This window comes from Octopus bimaculoides, chromosome 5 (assembly GCF_046866305.1).
Source record: "Octopus bimaculoides isolate indiv1 chromosome 5, ASM4686630v1, whole genome shotgun sequence".
Lineage (NCBI taxonomy): Eukaryota > Metazoa > Mollusca > Cephalopoda > Octopoda > Octopodidae > Octopus > Octopus bimaculoides.
The window spans coordinates 124,613,594-124,638,707 of NC_142932.1; the positions used below are offsets into that span (position 1 = coordinate 124,613,594).

The 25,114-nt window shown below is 41.1% G+C and overlaps 1 protein-coding gene and 1 long non-coding RNA gene across 5 annotated transcripts in view; one reads left to right on the top strand and one right to left on the bottom strand.

Moving 5' to 3' along the window:
* The window catches only part of LOC106876232 (core alpha-(1,3)-fucosyltransferase), a 706,231-nt gene that overhangs the window by 32,389 nt on the left and 648,728 nt on the right, over nucleotides 1-25,114 (top strand). The window lies entirely within an intron of this gene.
* LOC149135849 (uncharacterized) lies at nucleotides 15,061-22,314 on the bottom strand. Its single transcript, XR_016242040.1, has 2 exons — nucleotides 17,237-22,314; nucleotides 15,061-17,105 (listed from the first exon to the last, which is right to left on the bottom strand). It is a non-coding gene; the product is annotated as an uncharacterized LOC149135849 (long non-coding RNA).

Below are 25,114 nucleotides of genomic sequence, written 5' to 3' on the forward strand. Positions count from 1 at the left end.
TAGATAGATAGATAGATAGATAGATAGATAGATAGATAGATAGACAGATAATAGTTTGCACACTTGGTCTAATCTTTATATCCAAAAATGTTCTGCTGTCCCAAAACCTCATGAAACTCTTACATTCTGAGCAGATTAAAGGAGTGGAGTATGCACGTGACAAGTGCTACGCTGCGCTGCGGGGTGGGGTTGCATGATGCAGAACCTTGCAGTAAGCTGTGTGTGTCCGCGCGCGTGGGTGCGTGTGTAGTGTCATTAACGGACGGTCTAGTTATAAACAGGTATGTGAATGCACTTGTACATACACATACTGGCATGATTTTGTCTTTTCTCCTTGTATACATACACACACACATACACACACACACATATATAGAGATAGGGAGAGAAACAGACAGACAGACAGACATACAGACAGACAGACAGACAGACAGATATATAGATAGATAGATAGATAGATAGATAGATAGATAGATAGATACATTTCTTTTATTAGCCACACAGGGCTCAACGAAGATGGGACAAATACAATGTAGAGCTTTTCTTTTTGGGAGGGGGAAGGAAGGAAAAAAAAAAAAAAAAAAAAAAAATTGGTGGTGTCGATCAAAAGGGATCGTAGGAAGGGAAAAAGGGGCAGTTCGATCAAAAGGGATCGAAAAAAAAAGAAAAGGAAAGGCCGATCAATAGGGATCGTGTATCACACAGTAATGTTCTCGTGTAAAAAGAGGGGAGGACAGTTTAGGTTTAGCCGTGGAAGGAAAAGCCCACGGAAAAGACCACGGTTACCTTGGTCAATATTCTCATTGAAGAAACTATAACAGTAAGTGACTCTCTTTTGCCTTTTTGTTTTATTTTTATTTTTTCTTGTTCATAGGGTTATGCTCAAGATGGCTCCGTCGTTCACACGTGCCATCCTTGCTACATTCACCCATCTTTTTTTGAAGCATTCACTAGACAAGACTTCCCTTTCTACTCTCAACTTCCTCTTCAGGTGATACTTGAAGAAGTTGATGAGAGATTGCCCAGAGAGGAAAGTCTTTGTCTCTAGACCTTTCAGACGCGTCCACCATACACATTCTTTCGCCATAGCCACAAGTACGATGAAAATAGCTCTTCCTTCCCGTTTAAAGGAAGGAGGCGCGACAATATTCACGATAGACTCGGCTGATAGACCGACTCGTCCCACACGCGATAGCAGTTGTTCGACGTAAGCCCACAGCTCGGAAATGGTGGGACACTGTACGAGTGCGTGCAGAACGGTTTCGTCGCTCTGCCGGCATCTCGGACAGGTCGGCCCCGTGTTTCTCGAGCCATGCCTGTAGAGCTTATCCCGAACGGGTAGTGCTTCTCGATAGAACTGCCAGGCCATGGATCTCTGGAAGTTGTCCATAGGTCCCGGCCCGAAGGTCGTCTTAAACAGGCGGGTCAGGTATTCCTCGTCGACGCCCAGGTTCGCCCCGAGATCGTCGTCGTACCTTCCCTCCACTAATCCACTATAGAATGCGTTAGTTGTGATGCAGTCGCTCAAGGTTGACCCGGGTTGTTGGAGTTGCCGAAGAGCAGCGCGACACTCGCGGTGCCATTCGCCCTTCCTCGGCCTCTTCTTGATCCACGACTGCAGTTCGGTCATGGAGACGAGCTGCGGGAAAGCGCGCCGCACAAACGGTGACCACACCTGTTCACCGCTGTCTACGTAGAGCCGGAGATGTCGCAGTCTCAGCGCGTGTCTGCGCATCATCAACCACGGCATGCCCAGTCCTCCTTTTAACGGGTGTTGGCAGCAAACGGATCGCCTAACCATCGGAACGCTTCCTTTCCACAAGAAGCGGAAGAGGATGCGCTCCAGTTTGGTGATGGTAGGGTCGGGACAAGGAACGACGGTCAGGCGGTAGTAGATGACGGACGCGATGTACGTGTTCGCCACCTCCGCCCGACCTTTCAGGGAAAGCTTCCTCTCGGCCCATTGCCGGGCTAGAATGGCCACCCTTCTCGTTATCTCGTCCCAGTTCTTCTCCGTTTGGAGGTCTGGACCAAACCAGACCCCGAGCATCTCAACCGGACCGTCAGTCCAACGTCCCACGACGGAGGCGCTACTTGACGGCATGGGGTTACTTCTCCAGGTGCCGAGCCGCAAGCCCACTGACTTATCCCGGTTGATTTTCGCTCCCGTTACCGCTTCGTAGTCTCTCAGTGTCTCGCCGACAAGCTCGATGTGCTTTTGGCTAGACACTATGACGGTGACGTCGTCCGCGTATGCCGACACGCTCGTCCCGCATCCCAACTCTCGCGGGATGCCCCTCAGCGTCGCCAGCTTCCGCAGTAGTGGCTCGAGAGTCAACACGTACAGAAGCGACGAGAGGGGGCATCCCTGACGGACCGAACGTGCAATGTCGAAGGGTCTTGATAGATGCCCATTGACGCGAACTACCGAACGGATGCCTCTGTACAAGGCAGCCATCCAGCCGCGGAAAATGGGACCGAAGCCGGCTGCTATGAGGACAGCCTCCAAGTATTGGTGGTCTACCCTATCGAAAGCTTTCGATTGATCTAAATTGATCAGGGCCCCACCCATGCCAGGTTCCTTAACTACCCTCTCTATGATGTAGCGCATCAGATGGAGGTTGTCATGGATGCTCCTGCCCGGCACCGCGCACGTTTGCGCCTTGCCGATCAGTTTCTCGATGACAAGCGCCAACCGCTTGGCTAACACCTTGGCCAAAATTTTCAAGTCTGCATTGAGCAGAGTGATGGGCCTAAAGTTATCTATGACGTCCCCCTTGTTTGGATCTTTCTTCAGCAGCGTTACGGCTCCTCGACTCACAAAACCGGGAATGCTCCCGTTTTGCTGCCAGTTGCAGTACACCGCCACCAAGACGTCTCCAAACAAGTCTGGCTTACAGTTGTAAAGCTCGTAGGGCAGACCATCCAAACCCGGAGATTTGTCCCTCGAGCATCCCGCCATCGCGTCCCTCACTTCCGCCGCCGTGATGGCACCTTCGCAGCACTCCGCTTCTCTTGCCGAGAGTCGTGGCAAGCTGTGCAGGTAGGCACTGAAGTCCACCCTGCATTCTCGCTCGCCATTCGTCCCAAACAGTCGAGCAAAGTGCCGCTGAAAGGCCTCACACATTTTGCTTGGCTCGAGCAGTTCGCGCCCCTGTTCGTCCACCAGAGACCGAATGGTGGCTTTGTTGCCCTGTTGCGCCTCTGCCACCCGGGCCTCTCGTGCGGCTCCAACACCTTCGTTTCTTAGAGCACGCATCCTAGCCCTGACAACGCACCCTTCGTGTTTGGCGTTGAAGTGTTGGTCAAGGGCCAACCTCGCCGCCAAAACGTCGGATGCGATGCCACTTCTAATTGCCTCTTCTAGCTTCTTAACTAGTTCACCCTCTACTCTGTTTCTGTCTATGGCTAGTGCTTTGCTATACCTAACCCCTTCTGCTTTTATTGCTCTCTTGAGGGCAAACCACCATTTGTTATTGATGATGGCTCCTGTCAAAGCCCTCTTTACTAACGTGCTAATCCGGTCTCTGAAAACTGGTCTCGACGGGAAAGACGCGTTTAGTTTCCAGTAACCGGAGCCCTGCCTATGTGTCTTATCTAAGTCTAGCGTACACGTCACAAGTTTGTGATCCGTGTAGCTGACTATGTGAAATTGTGGACACCCTATGCTATCTCTATCTACTCTCCTACACAGTATTCTATCTAGATACGATCTCGACGACCCGATGCGGTTTGTCCATGTCCACATTGGCGCATTCGGGTAATCGAGTCGGTACCTGTCAGACAGTTGAAAGCGTCTGAGCAGGTCTTTGAGGCATTTGCATCCCCGTCTATTCCTATCTCTGCCCACATAGTCTAGATGCGTGTCCAAGGTAGCATTCCAATCCCCCACTAAAAGTAAAGGACGAGACGTTCCTAGGAATACTTCTAGACGTCGAAAGAAATCCGGCCTACCTGTTAAAGGTGGTGCGTATACTGATATGAGTCGAAAAGCACACCCATCGCTGCCATCGACATCCAGAACAACCAATCTACCCTCCGGGTCTATGAATACTGTCTTTACTTCGAGATCCAGACTCTTGCGAAAGAGTACCGCCGTGCCACTACCGCCCATTCTCGGCAGACAGGGAGAAAAATAAATGTTAAACTGTCTGCCAAACATGGACGATAGGGCCCGCGGATCATGGAGTCTGGTCTCGCTTATGGCTATGATTTCTAGTTTATGTGACTTTATGTCATTTAGGAGGTACCCTTGTTTCCAAGGGGACCCCAAGGCACGCGCATTTACACAACCAATCTTGAGCATCATTTTGATTTGAGTGTTAAAGTTTTATAAAGAGAGTCACTTACCGTTTGAGAGTTTTTGTGTCTCCTCCTTCGGGTTTTCTTCGAGGAGATCACTATATAGTTTTTTCGCCAGGTATTTTTGGCATTTGCCAACTGCCTTTGGAAAAATAGATTTTAGTGTGTGGTGTAGGGTTGGTGTTATGTGTAGTATTTTGATGTGTTCTGGCGGTGTTGTGTATGGGTGGTTGCTGGTTTTTATGTCTTCGTTTGTTATGTTTGTTTTTGTGTTGATGTATTCCATCAACTCTGAGTTTTTTGTGTTGATGGCAGTGAGCATTGTGTGTGTACTTGCTTTTGGGGTTTTGTTGCTTGTGTTGTAGTTGTGTGTGCTTGTGTTGGTGTCTGGAGTGTTTTCGGGAGTTGTGTATCTCCCTGCTTTGTTTGTGTTTGCTTTTCTTTTCTTGCTCCTCTTATAGAAGATAGATAGATAGATAGATAGATAGATAAATAGAGGTATAGATTATTTGACTCATGCACTCTTGCCGCTGTATATGTGTAGAAATAAATATATATATATATATGTGTGTGTGTGTGTGTGTGTGTGTGTGTGTGTGTGTGTGTGTGTGTGTGTGTATGCGGGAGTTAGTATGTGTGTTTGTGTATATCTATAAACATCCATTTCTCAGCGGGAGTTTGCGTATACACGGTGTGCCTCTAGGAAACAATTTCCGCTCTATTATATCTGCCTCCACTTGGTCGATCATCTGTTTCATATCAATACGTATGTGATTCTTCACTGATTAGGCTTACGTCAGTGAGATTGAATTTGAGGCTGTTTCTGTATATAGGTAAACGTCTACTAGAGAGTGTGCATGTGTGTGCGTGCGTGCGTGTGTATGTGAAGCTGTCTGTTTGTCTGTCTCTGTGTATAAGTGTGTGTGTGTGTGTGTGTGTGTGTGTGTGTGTGTGTGTGTGTGTTGTGAATTCGTGCATCCATCATGTTTGAACGTCATAGGATGCAATATAGGCGTATACAAATATGTGTCGTGACAGACATCGACCGGAATTCCTTTGTGTTCAGCCTCCTCTCAAGATCAATAATTTAATTGTTTGTGCTGCACAATGTACTTATAAGCACCCGGCCTCTATGGTTTCTGGCTGATTTATCATCTAATTCACGTCGATAATGCCCCTCCGAGACATATTTTTACTGCACCAAATTTCTCCTCTTCTCTCTAAATTGAACATCGTTTCAATTTATCCAAAAACAAATCGAGGTATTGGAAGTTATTCTTTGATGGTAGAAAAGAAAGGAGATTTAATCATCGATCATACTAAGGTATTGATACGCTTGTCTTTCTCAACTGGACTTATTTCAAGTCGATAATGCTATTAAGGCTTTTGTAAATGGTCGTGACCTTTGATCTTCAATTACCCTTCGTCTAAAATATAAGGCATTCGGACTGTGACAAGAAACCCCTATCAGAATGTTTGTAACGGTCAACTGACGATAGAGGTCAGCATCCCGAATCGTTTTTGTTGTTGCCGGTTTTTTTTCTTTTTTTTTTTTCTTTGTTACTGTTATGTTTTTATTGCGGTTGGGGAGCTGGCAGAATCGTTAGCACGTCAGGCGAAATGCTTAGCTGTATTTCGTCTTCCGGTACGCTCTGAGTTCAAATTCCGCCGAGGTCGACTTAGCCTTTCATCCTTTCGGGGTCGATTAAATAAGTACCATTTACGCACTGGGCTTGATGTAATCTGCTAATCCCTTTGTCTGTCCTTGTTTGTCCCCTCTTTGTTTATCCCCTTACGGACAATAAAGAAATAAGAATCGTTAGCACGCCGGAAAAATGCTTCGCGATATTTCTTTCGACTTTTGACGGTCAGAGTTCAAATTCCACTGAGGTCGATTCTGCATTTCATCCTTTCGGGGGTCGATGTAATCAACACTTTCTTCACCACTACCACAACCATAAAATTTTCATGACCTCTGCCTACAGTAGAAAGGATTATTATCTGCTTACTGGGGGCGGTAAGCTGGCAGAAACGTTAGAACGCCGGGTGAAATGCTTAGCGGCATTTCGTCTGTCTTTACGTTCTGAGTTCAAATTCCGTCGAGATTAACTTGGCCTTTCATCATTACAGGGCCGACAAAATGGGTACCGGTTGAACACAGGTTGAATGTAATCGACTTAACCCCAAACTTGCTGGCTTCGTGCCAAAATATGAAATTATTATTATTATTATTATTATTATTATTATTATCATCATCATCATCATCATCATCATCATCATCATCACCATCATACTTTTTAAAGCTGCAAACTGAAAGAATTGTTGGAGCGTGGGGCGGGGATTTTTTGCCGTATTTCTTCCGGGTTTTTTACACTCTGCTTAAATCAACCTGACTCGATTTTTGCCTTTCATCCTTTCGAGGTCGATAAAACTAACTACCAATCAAATGCTTAAGTCGCTAAAATCGATTAACCCATCTCCTTAAAACTATTGAACTTGTGCCAAAATCGGAAACATGTTTTCTTTTTCTTTCAGTGTCTTTTTTTAACTGCTTACTTTGATTGTGCACTCAACGCTAATGTTTGTGCTTGGATTGTTTGCAGCGCCTAGTATCGGTTTTCCCTCTGTTCGGGGGTGACAGTGCTAAACAGTGGTGTAGATAACTGTAGACAAAAGATCGTATCTTAACTGTAGAAGAGAAAGGATGTAAACACACCGAGTGAGTCCACAGCTTCCCCTAACCTGACTGTTGGATGCACGCATGTCGGAGTGGTTATATCCTCTTCACAAACAGGGACTGGAAAGACACAGGCTGCTAACTGACATGAGAGGCAGATCCCTCTTACGATGTTTCTGTCATCATTCAATGACTGATTGCGCTATTCAGTGACTCACCGTAAATAAAACACGGATTGACAGCGATAAGCAGTGACGCATATGAATAGACACTTGCTACCAGTTCCAATATGCTTAGGGCACATTTGAACCCACAAGAGAGCCGTTGATTGTATTTTGCCGTGGAGAAAGTTTCTTGCTGTTAACAAATAGGTGTCGTTCTATGTATGTAAATGTTAGGTTGCTAGTTTATATAGTCATCCGTTTCGTTTTTAATCTTTCCTTATTCGCAAATGATAAGAAGTTGTATCCAAAATGTTTCCAGACTAGTTCTGTAGCGTGCCAACAGAAGACAGCACACAGCTGCGTGCGCAGTGGGAGCTAGCAGCGACCTTTCTGAGCAGTGTACTGAGTGACATCGCTGTGTTTACTTTGCAAATTGTGAAATTTGTGTTTTTGTGATCACGTGTATGCTGTAGTCTGCGATTTTGTCTTAGACGGGAACAAAGAGCCAACATGAAAATTTGCGTTAAACTTGGGAAGTCTACTACAGAGACATTGAGCATGCTTTGGCAATCTTACGGTGACGAGGCCAATCTTACGGTGACGTACGCAATATTCCGAGTTGCACGGGCGTTTCAAAAGCGGAAGAACGGCCCTGAAAGACAATTAGCGATCGGGAAAGCCTGCCACGAGCATTATCCTAGGAAATGTGGTATTAGGCATCGAGAATTGGTCCCCCAGGGCCAGACTCTCAGTCGAGGGTTCTACGGCGGCAACATTTTGAAGCGTTTGAGGGGAGATATTTGGTGAAAGAGACCGATTCTGTAGAGCGCTGAATATTGGATTCTTCGCGATGACAATGTCCCCTGTCAACCGATCTTTCCTCAGTCGTCAGTTTCCCACCAAAAACAGCATGGTGTCGCTTTTGGTCCCACTCTATTCGCCAGATTGATCACGTGCGGTCTTCCATCTTTTGTCCATGATTAAAATGCAGCTCAAACGTCACCATTTTAACACCGTTGACGAGATCCAAAGCGAATCGCGGAAAATCTTCGACTCACTCACAGAACACGACTTCCAGGCTGGATTCCAAGAATGACTGGGACCGGTATATTGCTATTTCGAAGGAGATGATGTTAAAACTTAGGTAAATAAGTTATTTTTTCATTTAACATAAGTCCGGGAACTTTTTGATACCATCTCGTTTTTGTATTGGTTCTGTTTTCGATCCCCGTCTTCAGGTTCTCTTCTTCTGCAGATCTTTTATATTCAAATCATTTCGCTGTTTTCTTTCAGCCACACTTTATTGTCTGTCGCAAATGATGCATTATTTGGGAAACGCTAAATTTCCTGTAAACTCCTTGACAATAATATCCGCTTGATTAGAATCCATCAGCCTGTCTGATTAGATTGGTATATCTCAGATTTTTAGTCGCTTTGTCATTTTCCAAGCCCCTTCTTGGTTGGTTCATTATTGGTATCTGATAATGTTTATCTAATTTCCACTTTATAAAAGTTCATGTCTTCAGAGGAATTCTTTCTGAGCAGCTGGAACCGAGTTGGTTAATTGTTTCTTTCTCACCACAACCTATTCTGCAGTCATATAATATATTCGCCATTACACACGCAAGTGAGGAAGTTTTGCTCACGTGTCATAACCAAGTATCAGCCGGAGTGCAGCTTTCAGACCAGTTCGTCTCAGCTAGCAGCTTTGTCGTTATTATTATTATTATTGTTCAGTAGTTTTATTTTTATAACGTGCTTTCATTTCACTACCGAGCGCAGCTCTGTGCGCCTTGGGTATGTGCTGTGGTTTGCTGTGATGCTCTTATGGTTACTGTATTGAAAGTGTTTTGCGTAGAATGTGTGCAGTGCCCAGTAGTGCAATTTTCTGTATGTTATATATATTTGTAAGTCCTGGTGTTTTTGTTATGTATTTGTCTGAATATTTTTTTTATTATACCTAAGGCACCTACTATGATAGGAATTGTTTCTGTTTTTAGATTCCACATTCGAGTTACCTCTATTTCCAGGTCTTTGTATTTTGAAAGTTTTTCCATTTCTTTTAGAGAAACGTTGTCATCTGCTGGTATTGATACATCAATTAGAAAGCATTTTTTTTCTTCGTGATCTTTGACAACTATATCTGGTCTATTTGCCTTAATTTCTCTATCTGTGTGTATTGGCATATCCCAGAGTATGGTTGCTTTCTCGTTTTATTATTACTATTCTCGTTTTATTATTATTATTATTATTATTATTATTATTATTATTATTATTATTATTATTATTATTATTATTATTATTTTGTCTATTTCCACCTTTTATTTTTTATTTCACTTATTATTATTATTTTTGAGGTATAAACAATATTTAGTTTAGTTGTTTCTGTCTTCAGAGTTTATGTAGGTACTTACCTTCCGTTTTTATTCAAAACTGTCATTTCAGCTTCTGTTTTATATTCGTGAGCCTCCTTGAAAACCGAAAACAGATGCTTTTTATAATGTGTTTTATAGCAATGTCTTTTGGTTTCCGATTGGTCTTTCTTAGTTATTTTTATAATCTTACAACGAATATTTTGAAATGCTTTGTAGATAATAAAGTTCTCTACCATCTTTTATTCAGCATAAATTCTCTATATCAGATGTAACTTCGAAGCATTCTAAATGCAGTGTTTATTTCTTTTTTCTTTGTTTTTTATCTTGATAATTCAATCTGTGACCACAACTTTATAATTTATTCCATTTTTTTTTCTAAATCTAGATCAGTTTCAAGTATTAATGCAGAATAATCGTTAATATCTTTTGATTAAAGATCAAGTCAGGTCAGGTCAAGTATGGGGACATATGGCGTTGAAATACGTCACAGCATCCTCCATTTGTCGGCATTGCTCGGGTTGTCAGTTCCCATCTCTGCAAGAAACTTGCTCATCCTCTGTAACCATGATATTTCTTTACTACCCACAAGGGGCTACACACAGAGGGGACAAACAAGGACAGACAAACGGATTAAGTCGATTATATCGACCCCAGTGCGTAACCGGTGCTTATTTAATCGGCTCTGAAAGGATGAAAGGCAAAATCGACTTCGGCGGAATTTGAACTCAGAATGTAGCGGCAGACGAAATACCGCCAAGCATTTCGCCCGGCGCGCTAACGTTTCTGCCAGCTCGCCGCCTTTATCCGCTGTAGCCATGTGACACGTAGCCAGCCATCACGAGATGTCATCCCAGCCGGATCCCATGACAACGAGTGATATAGTTGATCCAATCAATGGAACAACAGCTTGCTCGTGAAATTAACGTGCAAGTGGCTGAGTACTCCACAGACATGTGTACCCTTAACGCAGTTGTCAGAGAGATTCAGTATGACACAGTGTGACAAGGCTGGTAAATTACAGGTACTACTTATTTGTGCCGGCTGAGTAGACTGGAGCAATGTGAAATAAAGTGTCATGCCGAAGGACAGAACGCGTTGCCAGGAGTGGAACTTACGGCTTTATGATCGTGAGCCGAATGGTCTAACCACTGAGTCACGCACCCTCGTGCTCAGTAAGATACTCAGGCAATGCACATCTATTACAAACTACTACTACTACTACTACTACTACTTATACTACTATTGCTGCCGATGTTACTACTGCGACGTCTGCTGCTGCCACTACTACTACTACTATGACTGCTACTGCTTTACTACTACTACTACTACGACCTCTACTGCTGCTTTACTGCTACTGCTGCTTTACTGCTACTGCTGCTGCTACTACTACTAACACTACTACTACTATTATTACTACTACTGCTGCTGCTGCAACCGCTACTACTACTACTACTACTACTACTACTACTAGGGTAAAACAATGACAAACGTCATCGAAATAATTCCACATCTTCTCGTCTTCCAAAACATTCAATATGGATGCACAATAAAGATATTCGAAGAATGCGTTTCTGCAAATTCCCTCTTTTATATGTCATAGAGATCGGCCGCAACCGAAGTCCCGCAAGCAAGTCCGACCCCTTCTTCCATCCAACACCCTTATCGATAGTCAGACGAAGCTCAACCCTTCTCAGCTCCCCACACGCGTTGCAGCTGGTCCCTTTCCCCTTTCCCCATTATTCTCATCACCACCGCCACCGCGGCAACGGCAGCACGACGACAAGAATTCCCAACAGCATTCGCTACTCCCTTTTCTTTTTTGCCATTTTTGTCATTTATTTATTTTTTTTGTGTGTGTGTGTGTGTTTTTTTTCCTCCTTCCATTGTGTATCTCTGGCTCATCCCTTTTCTCCTGTCCTGTAACATTGCTCATTGTCGTAGGAGCCTCGCGGAATAGCTGACATTATGAAAGTAAAACATGAATGATTTCACTGATGGTGGTGGTGGTGGTGCTGGTGGTGGTGGTGGTTCGCATGCTTCCCACTCTGACAGGATCATTCGATTATCTCCAATACTGCTGCGCCTTATTGGGTAAAGATACTATGTCATCTATTTCTACTGTTTCATCATTCCAGCCCCGCACACACACATTCACACACATTCTTTCTTTCCTCTTACACCACTCTTTCCTCTCTCTCTCTCCTCTTACACCACTCTCACTCTTCTTACACACTCTCTCCTCTCTCTCTCCCTTTACACAACTCTCTCTCTCTTCTCTCTTCTCTCTTCTCTCTCTCTCTCTCTCTCTCTCTCTCTCTCAAATACGCAACTCGTTCTCACTCATGCCTGTGTATGTGAGGCCTCTTTCTTCCAACCCGTTCATCAAGCTTGACATCCATATCAACCTTCTCCAGGCTATCTTTCCTCATCACATGACCAAGAAATCTTAGCTGCTTGGCCCTTCTCCCACAAAGCAGTTTCCTATTTACCGCAGCCTGGGTCATCACTTCTTCATTAAACACGTTGTCTGTCCATACTGTCCGCAATAATCCTCTTAAGAATCACATTTCCCAGCCCTCCAAGCACCGTCTCACTTCTGATGTTATACGCCATGCCATGCTTCTATTCATGAACACAGAGAATACGTTGCGGTTCATTATACGGATCTCGGTTTCGCAAAATGTTATGCAATTTTGAGAATGCGAATTTTGATAGCATTATTCGCTTTTTAATCTCCTTCCTACATCGTACATCAGCCAAGATAGCTGGACGAGAAAGAAATGGCTTATGTAGTTCGCCTCACAATCATATAGTAGTTGAATCCAACCCACTGCGCGGCACATTGGGCAAGCTGACCACTTATGCTCCGTGAGTGAGTTTGGAACACAGAAATTCCATGCACACATGAGTGTTTGTGTGCGTGTGTGTGTGTGTATTATGTAGGGGTGTCTTTCTGTGTGTACCCAGCCACCGCTTTGATTACTTTCGTCCCCGTGACTTAAAGGTTCAGCACAAACAGCGATAGAATATATAGATACTGAGATCGATTTGTTCGATAAAACCTTTCAAGGCGATGCCCCAGCATGGCCACTGCCCGATGAATGAAACAAGGAAGGAATAAAGAATAACCTCGGATCGAACTAAGTCTGGCGGTGAAAGGAGATCGACGTAGCACTTGTGGCCCACCCTTGTCGCATTCTCTTTTACTTGTTACAGTTATTAGACTGCGGCCATGCTGGACCATCGTCTTGGAGGATTTTAGTCGAACGGATCAACCCCAGTACTTATTTTTTAAGCATGGTAATATTATAATCGGCTACTTTTGCCGAACTGCTAAGTTACATTTGTTAAGCGGTGCTGGGGGACAAACGTACACATACACACACAACTATATATATATATATATATATATATATATATATATTTGGAGAATGGAGCAACACATACGAGAAGAAGCAGGTGATCCCCAGGAGTGCCTCCGGATTTAAACATCCCCTGGTTGCTTGGATGCTTCAGACTACCCCTGAAGGATTGAGGCAACCCTATCATTTACCTATATATATATATATATATATATATATATATATACATACATATGCGACGGGATTCTTCCAGTTTCTGTCTACCAAATCCATTCACAATACTTTGGCCAGCCCGAGGCTATAGTAGCAAATACTTGCCCAAAGTGCCACGTATTGGAACTGAACCCGAAACCATGTGGCTGGAGAACAAACTTCTTACCACACAACCACGCCTGTATAGTCGAATAATTAAAAGTAAATTTATAATATAATTGATTAAAACAAAATTACAAGTTAAAATTAATTAGATGATTAATAATGATTGCTTTATTACGACAATAATTAAAATTATATTCATTGACCTTGGAGAAATGAAAACGGGTGCTGTAACAGAATTGTTTGTTTTATAAAATTAACATTATGAGCAAAGAAGTGGTAAGCATTGTAGCGATTGCAAAATTTACACTGTTCTTTAAAGGAATTTAAATTAGCTGATAACAGCTTTAATCCGTTCAGAAGAGAGAAATAACAAATGAATTGGTTCAGGTGTTAGCAGTGTAAATGTAGCAGAGCACCACTGAACAATAATGCAGAATATAAATCGAATTCATCTGACAAAAATAATATATATATGAAACATCTTCTGGAAAAGTTGTTTGACAGCAACATTTTCAATTACGTATAGTAGTAGCTGGTTACAAATAACGAATAAATAAAGAATAAAATAATTGAATAAACTTCTGAAAAAACACTCTAATTTAATAACCAGCAAGCATTAATGAATTTATATTAAAGAGAGAACGTTATCTAGGAGATTGTCAGGCGCTGAATCTACTTAAAACTGCTAGAGTTGCAAATAGCTTGCTGACAACTCGCTTGGTCACAATTCGATAAATCTGTGTACCGCATTAAATTGTTTCCCATTGTTGTACTTAAGTTCTACTTGATATCATTTATATAGGTGACAGTACGACAATCAGGTGAAAAAGTATCAGGAATTAGAAAATCTTCAAGTAAACTCTTGTTGTTATTGTTAGTCTTTAATGAAACTGTTACAGCAGAAAACCACTCCATATTTTTTTAATATATATATCAGCTATCAGATAAAATGTATTCTAAGCTTACGTTTATCACATATAATTTAACTATTTATTATATATTTAAACTCTAAAGGCAGCGAGCTGGCAGAAACGTTAGCACGTCGGGCGTATGCTTAGCGGTATTTCGTCTCCCGTTACGTTCTGAGTTCAAATTCCGCCGAGGTCGATTTTGACTTTAATCCTTTCGGGGTCGATAAATTAAGTACCAGTTACGTACTGAGGTCGATCTAATCGACTTAATCCCTTTGTCTGTCCTTGTATGTCCTCTGTATGTTTAGCCACTTGTGGGCAATAAAGAAATAAGAAACGTTAACAGGCCTGGCGAAATGCTTAGCGGTATTTCGTCTGCCGCTACGTTCTGAGTTCAAATTCCGCCGAGGTCGACTTTACCTTTCATCCTTTCGGGGTCGATAAATTAAGTACCAATTGCGTACTGGGATCGATCTAATCAATTCTCCCCCTCCCCCAAAATTTCGGGCCTTGTGCCTAGAGTAGAAAAGATTATATTTTATCTCTTATTTGCTTTCAATCATTGGATTGCGGCAATGCTGGAGCACCAGTTTGAATGGTTTAGTCGAACTTATAGACCACCCCCCAGTACATTTTTTTTTTGTAAATCTGTTACTCCCACCATCGTTCTCTTTTGTCGAACCGCTATGCTACGAAGACGTAAACAAACCAACACCCCAAGCAGTGTATCAGGGGAGGGGAGGCAAACACAAATACGTAGTTATTTCAAATTTAGAATGAAAGGTAAAGATTAAAAATATGTAGATTTATACAAGTAATCTCTACTCAGAGGATTTATAACCATCTTTAATAGAGGTGAGGAGGTGCATGACGTTAACAAGAGAGAGTTTCTCTTAGAAAGTAATTGAATTAACGATCTGTCTTAGTAAATCAAATGGGTTTTTTTAACGAATTTAATAAGATTTTGAAATCATTTTAAAGCAATGACTTAAAGACTGCATTCATTGTGAAGATAATATTAAATATTTTATTGTTACACACTTAACGATTCATGTAATAAGAAACCATTTTCATTTTTTATCATGATTTAAATAGGCTTTTCATATGAAACATAAAGAACAAGGTGGAGGAACAAAAAACAAACTCCGAAGAGGAGAGAAATTTCAAATTGTCAGGAACCACTGATTTACACATTAAACACAATGACAACGGTAGACAACCAGTATATCCAGGTGAGCAGTGTTCTCCTTAAAAGGGCTGCTCAGACACAGGATTCTCCACCAAAAACAGTTCCTGTCCATGGAAACATGTTAGCGATGTTAAAATAAGAACCCTGCCACCTTATGCGCAGATTTGTAGCTGTATACTTCCAACTGGTCAAGTCTGCATACATTGCCACATCTCTATCGCCATAGGACTTTTGAAAAGTGACGATTGTATGGTGATGGTGTTTTGTACTTCATTGGATTTCAGTGACAAACGCTTGTACAACGCTTTTGCCACTCTCGGGGTCAAAATAGTAGACTCCAGTGACAAGCAAAGCAAGATGACTAGTACTAAGTTGACTGCAGGTTTCATATCGGAGTACGTTCTCCTAGGCTTTTCCTCAAAAGGAAATTGCAAGCCAGCAATTTGAATTCAGAGTTTTATTCTCCTATACTGGTTGTCCTAATCATGACTTTGCTTCAAAACAGGAGCCCAATCCACCCCATCAACCACTCATGGCTTTGATAGGGCAGCCAATTAAGGGACTGTCGTTACAATGACCTGGTTTTATGTCCGAGTGTCCTTCTCCTAGAAGAGTTGCCTTCACCACGGCTAATGAGCCCCATCTACCCCTTCACATATACACAGAAAAAACATATATATATATTCTTTTATTTTGTTTCAGTGATTTGATAGATAGATAGATAGATAGATAGATAGAAAGAAAGATAGATAGATAGATAGATAGAAATATGTTATTCTGGGTGAGGAAACGGCAACGCTAAGCTGACTAGTGGTACTTATAACGTTAGAGTTCTTTTTGAATGTACGGAGGTCTATGTTTAGGGAATATACGTTGGTGAGGAAGAAATTTTAGAGAGTTCAGACTTCGTGAGGAAGGACATAGTGGAGTGTTCCTCCAGCAATTACAGTGAGTGCGGTGGAGGTAACTGGAGAAAGAGAAAGAAAGGAATGATGAAAAAGAGTGGTATGAGATGAAACACTGTGATGGAATGAGGGGAGAGAAATGTAGAGATGAAAGACAGTAATATAAAGTGATAAGGAAATGGCTAAAGAGAAACGAAGGTAGACGGGATGAAACCAGAAAACGCGGAACGCTGAAAGTCGAAGCAGCAAAACAACATGATTATAGAAAGAAGGCAGGGATTAAAAATACATCAGCCATGATACAGTAGCAGACAAAATGAATAATGTGAAAATATAAAGATAACACTCAAGGAAATAATGAAAGATTGAAAGAGTAAGGTGGGGAGGAAGTAGGTGTAGAAACTGGCTTGTTAAAGACCTCTTATGAGGATTAAGTCTTTTAAATTAGACAGCCAAAGACTGAAGGAGAAATAAGGAAAGTGGGAGTGAAATAATTACTTGTCAATCAAAATTAACGGTCAATTCGCTTTGAAATGTACGTTGCTCTACGTCACATGGATAAATACCATCGTGTATACACAAATATATTATGCACCATACACATACCTGTGCGTGTGTGTATATACAAGCATATATATACATATAGATATATGAATATATATATATAAATATATACACTCACACACCTGAATGTAGGCATAATATTTGATAACAGTCTCCCTTAAGGTAACCGTTGAAGCATTTCCTATTCCAACATCTCTGAGGAATCTACATCAAAGCAAGGAACTGAAAGGAGGACAGCATTCTGAAATTCCGTCATTCACCAAAAACCAACCACATAGTAATAACCATTAAAAAAATGGTGATATCGGCGGTGTTCCAGCATGGCCACAGCTATCGGGCTGAAACACATAAAAGAATAAATGAATATTACTTAATGTGGAAGCTTTTCTTCATTATATCTTTTAGTTCTTTACAAAAATTGCGAAACTTTTTAATTTACTCTGATATCCACTTTCCGTAATTATCTTACCTGTTTATACTCATTAACCCTATCGGATTTTGAATGAAACCAGATTTTGTCTAGCTTCTATATATGGCTGAAACGGGAAGACCCCAAATGGCTTGAAAGCCATAACACGACGACTGGGATATAGAGTCGCTAGGAGAGGCTGGCTGTCACTTAAGCAGCATCGATGATTAACAGGTAGGCCAAGGTAGCGGTCTCCTTCATAGCGCGCCCTCCGCCTGGTTCGAAAGCTTGTATCACCAAACAGCTGGTCGGCTGTGGCTGCTGGAACTGAAACTAACACGATACTGCTGGAAGGCAGGTATAGAGAGGGCGTGGGCTAAAATTACGCGCCATTGCCTTCCATTGGTCAGTTGAAGCTTAGACAGTGTCACGTGACAGTTAGTAGGTGCTGGCTGTCAGAGCCTACCGGCGAGTATGTAAGGGGAAGTTTTGGCAGGATGGTCATTCGCCCGCTGACATCGCTACATCGAAGAAACAAAAGAAAAAAGAAAAAAGGAGAAAAAAGAGACGCAATCAACACCAGAACAGAAGATTGGTCCATGTCAGATATTTTTCCAGATATCCTACAAGTCATACCTGACAGTTGAGAAACTAAGGCCGCCAGAATTAAATGTGCACTCCAAATACGCAACACAATTCTTACATTGGTTTTGAACTCAAAACCTATGGGCTTGGAATTCTAACAAAGAAACTTCTCACTTGGCCACTTTCACACTATGAAGATTCTACCAACATCAATGCAAAATTTGACACATCTTATCATCTGACGTTGGTCGTTAACTGCACATGTTTGTAGCATTAATCTTCCTCTGTACAAAACTATCACTCATCATGGTCTCGGCCACAAGCGAGATGTTTGCACCACCGTCAAACTTAACTATCGAATATTCTTCGAGCGAAAATGAATAAACAGAAACACAACGGAAACCTGTTGGATGATGTCTACCTGTAATTTGCTGGGTAGCAAATTACAGGTAGACACACTCTGTCGTACGGATTATGAATAGCTTAATGGCTAACCAAGACGACGAGCTGGCAGAAACGTTGAGCACGTCAGGCGAAATGCTTAGCAGTATTTCTCCAGTCTATACGTTCTGATTTCAAATTTCGCTGAGGTCGACTTTGCCTTTCATCGTTTGGGAGTTGGTAAATTAAGTACCAGTGACACACTGGGGTAGATGTAATCGACTAGTCCCCGCCCCAAAAATTTCAGGTTTTTTGCCTGTAGTAGAAAAGATTATTGCATGGAAAATCGCCGTCCATTTGCACGTTCCTACAATAATTCGGTTATTGAGTTTCTTCAGCGATTCGAACATTGTGGACACCGACACAGGAGCTGCTTATTGATTTATTTTACTTGTGTGTCTTATGACTCGAGTACTCTTATGCTTGTCTTTTCATACCATTCGTTTTTACCAGAATGCGATTTATTGCATCCCGTTAAATAAGTCTCTGGAAACTTACAGCTGCATTGTCAGACAATACACTTTGTCTTGAAACGTCTGGACAGGCCAATAAATCAAATGCTCCGACATCGACCAGTTTCCGAAATTCTCCTCTGTTTTGCTTGATAATTTCCAACCAGTTTGTAGTCGAGAAGGTGGAATATTTCCTATTAATGATATCAGAGTAGAAAACGCCAATATATAAACCCAACCATTCCAGGGTTAGCAGACAACACAATCTCTGGTGTTCATCAAAGCACGTCATTAACATTGTCACGACTACAATCCCAATCCGCAGATTCGGTTGGTTGCTTAGAACCAGATAATATTTCAGCCCTCCTCATTGCAGTCCACTCACAAGTTTCTCGCCAACATTAGAGAATTGTTCATATATCTAAGAAGTAAAGTGTAAAACAATACTAACAACTACTAAAATAACGGTCATCCGCCTGATTGGCAACTATTATAAAGCTGATATAATAGGTCCAAATTCTTTGATGTAGCTACTTTATGTATGCGGCATCAGTCAAAACCCTTCATCTTTCTTCTTCTCATTCACTTGTCAGTCCTGTTGTATCTCGTCTAACCTCGTACTGAACACTTTCGATCAATCATCATTTCTCAAAATCACAACCCTTTCGTAATTCCGTTCAGCCAAATGTTCACTGTACAACATCCACAATTATCAGCCTACAGCAGTTCACGATGTGATTCAACTATTCATAGAACGGAGCTGGACATCTTGCTCGCGGCTCTTGCCTCACTTTTCTAAGCAATCCTTTCTCACATAGACAAAAGGCCTGAAATTTATAGAAAGAGAGCGGCCTAATATATCAACTCCACTATTAAAATAGTAGTTTTTTTTGGTCGACCTCAGAGGGATGAAAGCCACAGTTGAATTAGATTGAACTTGAACTCAAAACGTCAAGCACCAGAGCAAACAACGCAAGGCATTTTCTCTTACTCTTTAAGGGTTCCACCATTCCACTACTTTACATAATAATAATGATAATAATGGTGATGTTGATGATGATTTCTACACAGAATCAAATCAGCATCGTCAGCGAATGGAGAAATGAAGGCGCTTGGCTCTGTGGTTAAGATCTTCGGCTTTCCGTCATAAGCACGTGAGTTCGATTCCCAGCGGCGCATTGTGCCTTTGAACAACTCATTTCACGTTACTCCACTTAACTCAGCTGGCAAAAATGAATTGTACCTGTAATTCAAAGGGGGCCGACCTTGTCACACTCTGTGTCACACTGAATCTCCCTGAGAACTACATTAAGTGTACGCGTGTCTGCGGACCCCTCAGCCACTTGCATGTTAATTTCACGAGCAGATTGTTCCGTTGATCGGATCAACTGGAACATTCGTCGTCGCAACCGACGGTGAACCAGTTTAAAGCGGGGGAGAGCTGAATGACTTGTTCGATCCCAATACTTGAGTAATGTTTAGTTTATCTTATCGACCTTCGTTAGGACCACCACGTTAGGATGACAATTCCGAATATAAAAGCGACCCAAATAAAATATAGCAATCAAGAGGTCTTTTTTATTCTTTATTCCTTAATCTTTACTCCCCAATGTCTTCAGGATTAACCAGACTTTGATTTTGTACCAGCTAGCATTGACCAATTTTCAGTCAACACTGTACTAGAAATTAATTTCCTATCGGTCCTTCATTAATTCCTAATTTCCTGCATACCACACCCACCCACCTCACCCTCTCTCTCTCTCTCTCTCTCTCTCTCTCTCTCTTTCTCTCTCTCTCTCTCTCTCTCTCTGCATTTAATTTCCAAGTGCTTCACCGTTTATATTCTTGCTGATATTTAATATCTTGTCTGACAGGGCGAATCAGAAAATATTCGGTGCATTGGCCCTAATAAATCATTAACCCCATTAGGCCTTCAACTCAAGAACTCGACTAATATCGTTCACTTATTTTTAAGTCTTAATTCCCCCTAAAATAAGTCTCAAAGGACAAGATGGCAAACAAAGAATGTGTTATAACAAAACAGCTCAATGAGCAGATAAGATTTTTTAATGCAAATTACTTCTTTTTCTACTATACATAATTTTTTTTATCTTAGTCGCAATTTGTTTTTTTGTTTGTTTGTTTTTTTCATATTTAACCATTGGCCAATCCTTATTAAGCAGCTCTGTGATCAAAGACTTTTAACTGTGGCCACACCGTTTTGTTTGAGGCAATAGGATATTTGAGGAGACCCCGTTCGGTCATGATTTACCATGGGATTGCAACCCACCACTGAAAACGTATAAAGTTCGATAAGGAACAGAAAATATATTATCGATGACTGTAACTTAATTGAAATTTGTTATATTAGGCATTTCATATAGGAACTCTTCAAGACGGCGAAATGACAGAATCGTTACCGCGACGGGTAAAATGCTCAGCTGCGTTTTCTTTCGACTTTGCGCTCCGCGTTTAAATACCGCCGGGGTTGACTTTGCTTTTCATTCTTTCGGGATTAATGAAATAAGTACCGGTTGAACACTTGAGTTGTGTTAATCGACTTACCCCTTGCCCCGAACTTTCTGGCCTTGTATCAAAATTTGAAACCAGTATAAGAGCTCCCTAAGGGGTAACTCTCTAATGCAACTATCTAATGCAGTCGCTTTCAAACGGAGTCCACATGGCCCCTAGGTGTCCATATAAGATTGTGGTGTAAAAGTTTATGAGCAATAAATTAGGTGCAGGAATGGCTGTGTGGTAAGAAGCTTGCTTTCCAACCACATGGTTCCAGATTCAGTCCCACTGTGTAACATCTTGAGCAAGTGTCTTCTACTATAAGCTCGAGCTGGCCAAAGCCTTGCGAGTGGATTTGGTAGACGGAAACTGAAAGAAGCCCATCATATATATATATATATATATATATATATATATATGTGTGTGTGTGTGTGTGTGTGTGTGTGTGTGTGTGTGTGTGTGTGTTTGTATGTATGTATTTGTGTGTCTCTGTTTGTCCCCCTACTATCGCTTGACAATCGATGTTGGTGTTTTTAAGTCCCTGTAACTTAGCGGTTCGGCAAAAGAGGCCGATACAATGAGTACTAGGCTTGCATAGAATAAGTCCTGGGGTTAATCCGTTCGACTAAAGGCGGTCCTCCAGCTGGCCGAAGTCAAATGATTGAAACAAGTAAACGAATAGAAGAAAAAAAGAATAAATTAGTTATGCATTTACAATACACAAAATATTTCATTTTTTACACAATTCCTAATAATATTTAACATAAAAATACAATAGGATGTTTGTTTTATAATCAACCAATGGCTATGGAGACCCCTTAGAGAAAAATTGGAATCAAAGGGATCCATAGGTGAAAAAGGATTGAGAACCATCGATCTAATACATTCCAGTTCCCCTGACTGTACTAACCGCACGTTATGGAAAGCGAGGTGAATTGATCAAGCTTTACTCGATGGAATTTGATAAATAAAAATCCAGTCAAATCTATGAATGAATTAAACGAATGTATATGAATCTAGAAAAATACTATTTACTTAAACAGGAAGGGCACACAAAAGAAAATGCCATTATTAAAAGTGAAATTGAATAAATCCTGCTTAAGTGAAAATAAATGTTTTACTGTGAATATCACAGAGACATCATACATACACACCTAATACATACACACGCACACACACACACACACACACATATATATATATATACACATACATACATATATATATATATATATATATATATATATATATATGTATGTATGTATATATTCATAATGGATTTACTCCATATAGTTACAGAATATACCAATTATATAATTCCGTTTTAAGTTATATATGGAGCTAAAGTTGGTTGAGTACATTACGTAAGCAAATGCTTAAATGAATATAACACTTGAATATATATATATATATATATATATATATATATATATATATACATTCGTAATTGCTGTAAGGAAGCAATTGTAAACGAGTGACCAAACGAGACTGTTGAATACTGCAGATTTTTTCTTCATAGGATCAACTAAATTGAAACTAAATGTGGCTATGCTTATTCAACAGTTTCGTCCAATCATCAGACGACACGGAAACGTGAAAGATACAATATACAAAAGCATAGAAATCCGTCAGGCAAACATGCGAGTTTTTCTGGTACATTTATATTTATTAAAATTACGTAGCCAATATTTACAAATGGACGCACTACATTGTTGAACAAAATTGTAGACGCCTGTATTTCTTTTGATATGTCTACCTTAGACATGACTTTCACAAAATACTGAATGATTTTTTTTTTATATAATTACTATATATACAGCCATAGTTTTTCCTCTCTTTATCTTTTTTATTTGCTTTTTTTTTTACATTTATTTTGGTAAAATGTATCAGCGAAAGCAGCCAATGTATTGTTTATTGTAAAATTGTTGCTGCTGTAGGGTTATAGATATAAACTTATAAAATAGATGTTCAGTAAAAAAAAAATAAATAAAAATAAAAAATCAACACAACTAGTGAATTAAATGATAAAACTGTCAGACATGTAGGTCTCATTTCAAAACGTCAGTTTGATGCATTTGTTTATGCAGTCACAAGAATTAAATAAAAAGTGATGTAGTCACAGAATTTGGAGCCGTCTAAACATACATTGTTAGTATAGTACAACAGCATCAAAGTCGTGTTGTAAGAGTATGAGTGAATCTTGAAATAGTCTATGGTCCTAGCTGAGATAACACGCTTTGAAAATGTTATTTACAAAATCTGTTTTGTATATTTATTTTTCTATATCTTTTTTTTTTTTTTTTCTATTTTCACAAAATTTAGGTTTTTACCGTTATTCTTTGCTGGGGTTTACACCGTGAAATAAAACCAAAATTATGAGAGATAGAATGAATACTTCTTTGTTACTGCATTTAGTTTCTCAGAAACGATGTTACTGGGTTCAAATTTAAATCCTCATCACTTTTGGAACTCGTTAACAATACGGAATACAGTTTTCACTTTTGTAAATACTGAAAATTGTCACTTAGAAATAAAGCGATAAAATATAGAACACAACAGCTTTTAATTATTATGGCTAGATATTCTGCCTTAGGAATTGGCTATTTTGTCTTAGAATAACACATACCTCTAGATGTAACAGTGCACAAGGGGAGGCGCAATGGCCCAGTGGTTAGGGCAGCGGACTCGTGGTCGTACGATCGTGGTTTCGATTCCCAGACCAGGCGTTGTGAGTGTTTATTGAGCGAGAACACCTAAAGCTATACGAAGCTCAACTGGATCAACTCGTTGTCGTAACCGACGGAGTGCCACTATGTATGTATGTATGTATGTGTGTGGAGGCGCAACGGCCCAGTGGTTAGGGCAGCGGGCTCGTGGTCGTAGGATCGCGGTTTCGATTCCCAGTGTTTATTGAGCGAAAACACCTAAAGCACCACGAGGCTCCGGCAGGGGATGGTGGCGAACCCTGCTGTACTCTTTCACCACAACTTTCTCTCACTCTTTCTTCCTGTTTCTGTTGTGCCTGTATTTCAAAGGTCCAGCCTTGTCACATTCTGCGTCACGTTGAATCTCCCCGAGAACTACGTTAAGGGTACACGTGTCTGTGGAGTGCTCAGCCACTTGCCTGCTAATTTCACGAGCAGGCTGTTGCGTTGATCGGATCAACTGGAACCCTCGCCGTCGTAACCGTGAGTGTTTATTGAGCGAAAACACCTAAAGCACCACGAGGCTCCGACAGGGGATGGTGGCGAACCCTGCTGTACTCTTACTGTTGTACCTGTATTTCAAAGGGGCCAACCTTTTTCTTATTCACGCTGAATCTCCCCCGAGAACTACGTTAAGGATACACGTGTCTGTGGAGTGCTCAGCCGCTTGCACGTTAATTTCGCGTTCCGTTGGTCGGATCAGCTGGAACCCTTGTCGTCGTAACCGACCGAGTGCCACATCACCAATGCATATAGTCCAGGAATAACTTACGGGTTCTTAACAGTGATTCGTTTGGGGTTAGACAAGCAACTCAGCCTGAAGGATATTTGACACTTGTCTACATATCACAGAACACTACCAACCAATACACCGATGTTTGAAATACTTTTGAAATTAGTATAATAAGGATTCATATTTAAGCCTCCTCTTTTCTCCACCGAATCTCTAGAGACACTCCGACACACATTTGCCGTTAATATCTTTCTTTTGATAAACACCTCCATGATAGCTGCAGTTCAGACACACTTCTCCTGTGAAACACTTCTTTCGTCTATTTACTTTCCTTCTTCGAAATGTCTAGCAACCGTTCTCAAATATTATCGCTGTTATCGTTGCTTTTTATTGTTGTGTTACAGTATTCCATTTATTTTCTTATGTCCATACTTCGACTGTTTAGTATTCTTGCATGTCATTCCATCATTCTGCTTTAATTCTGAAACGGTTGGAACATAAATAAATC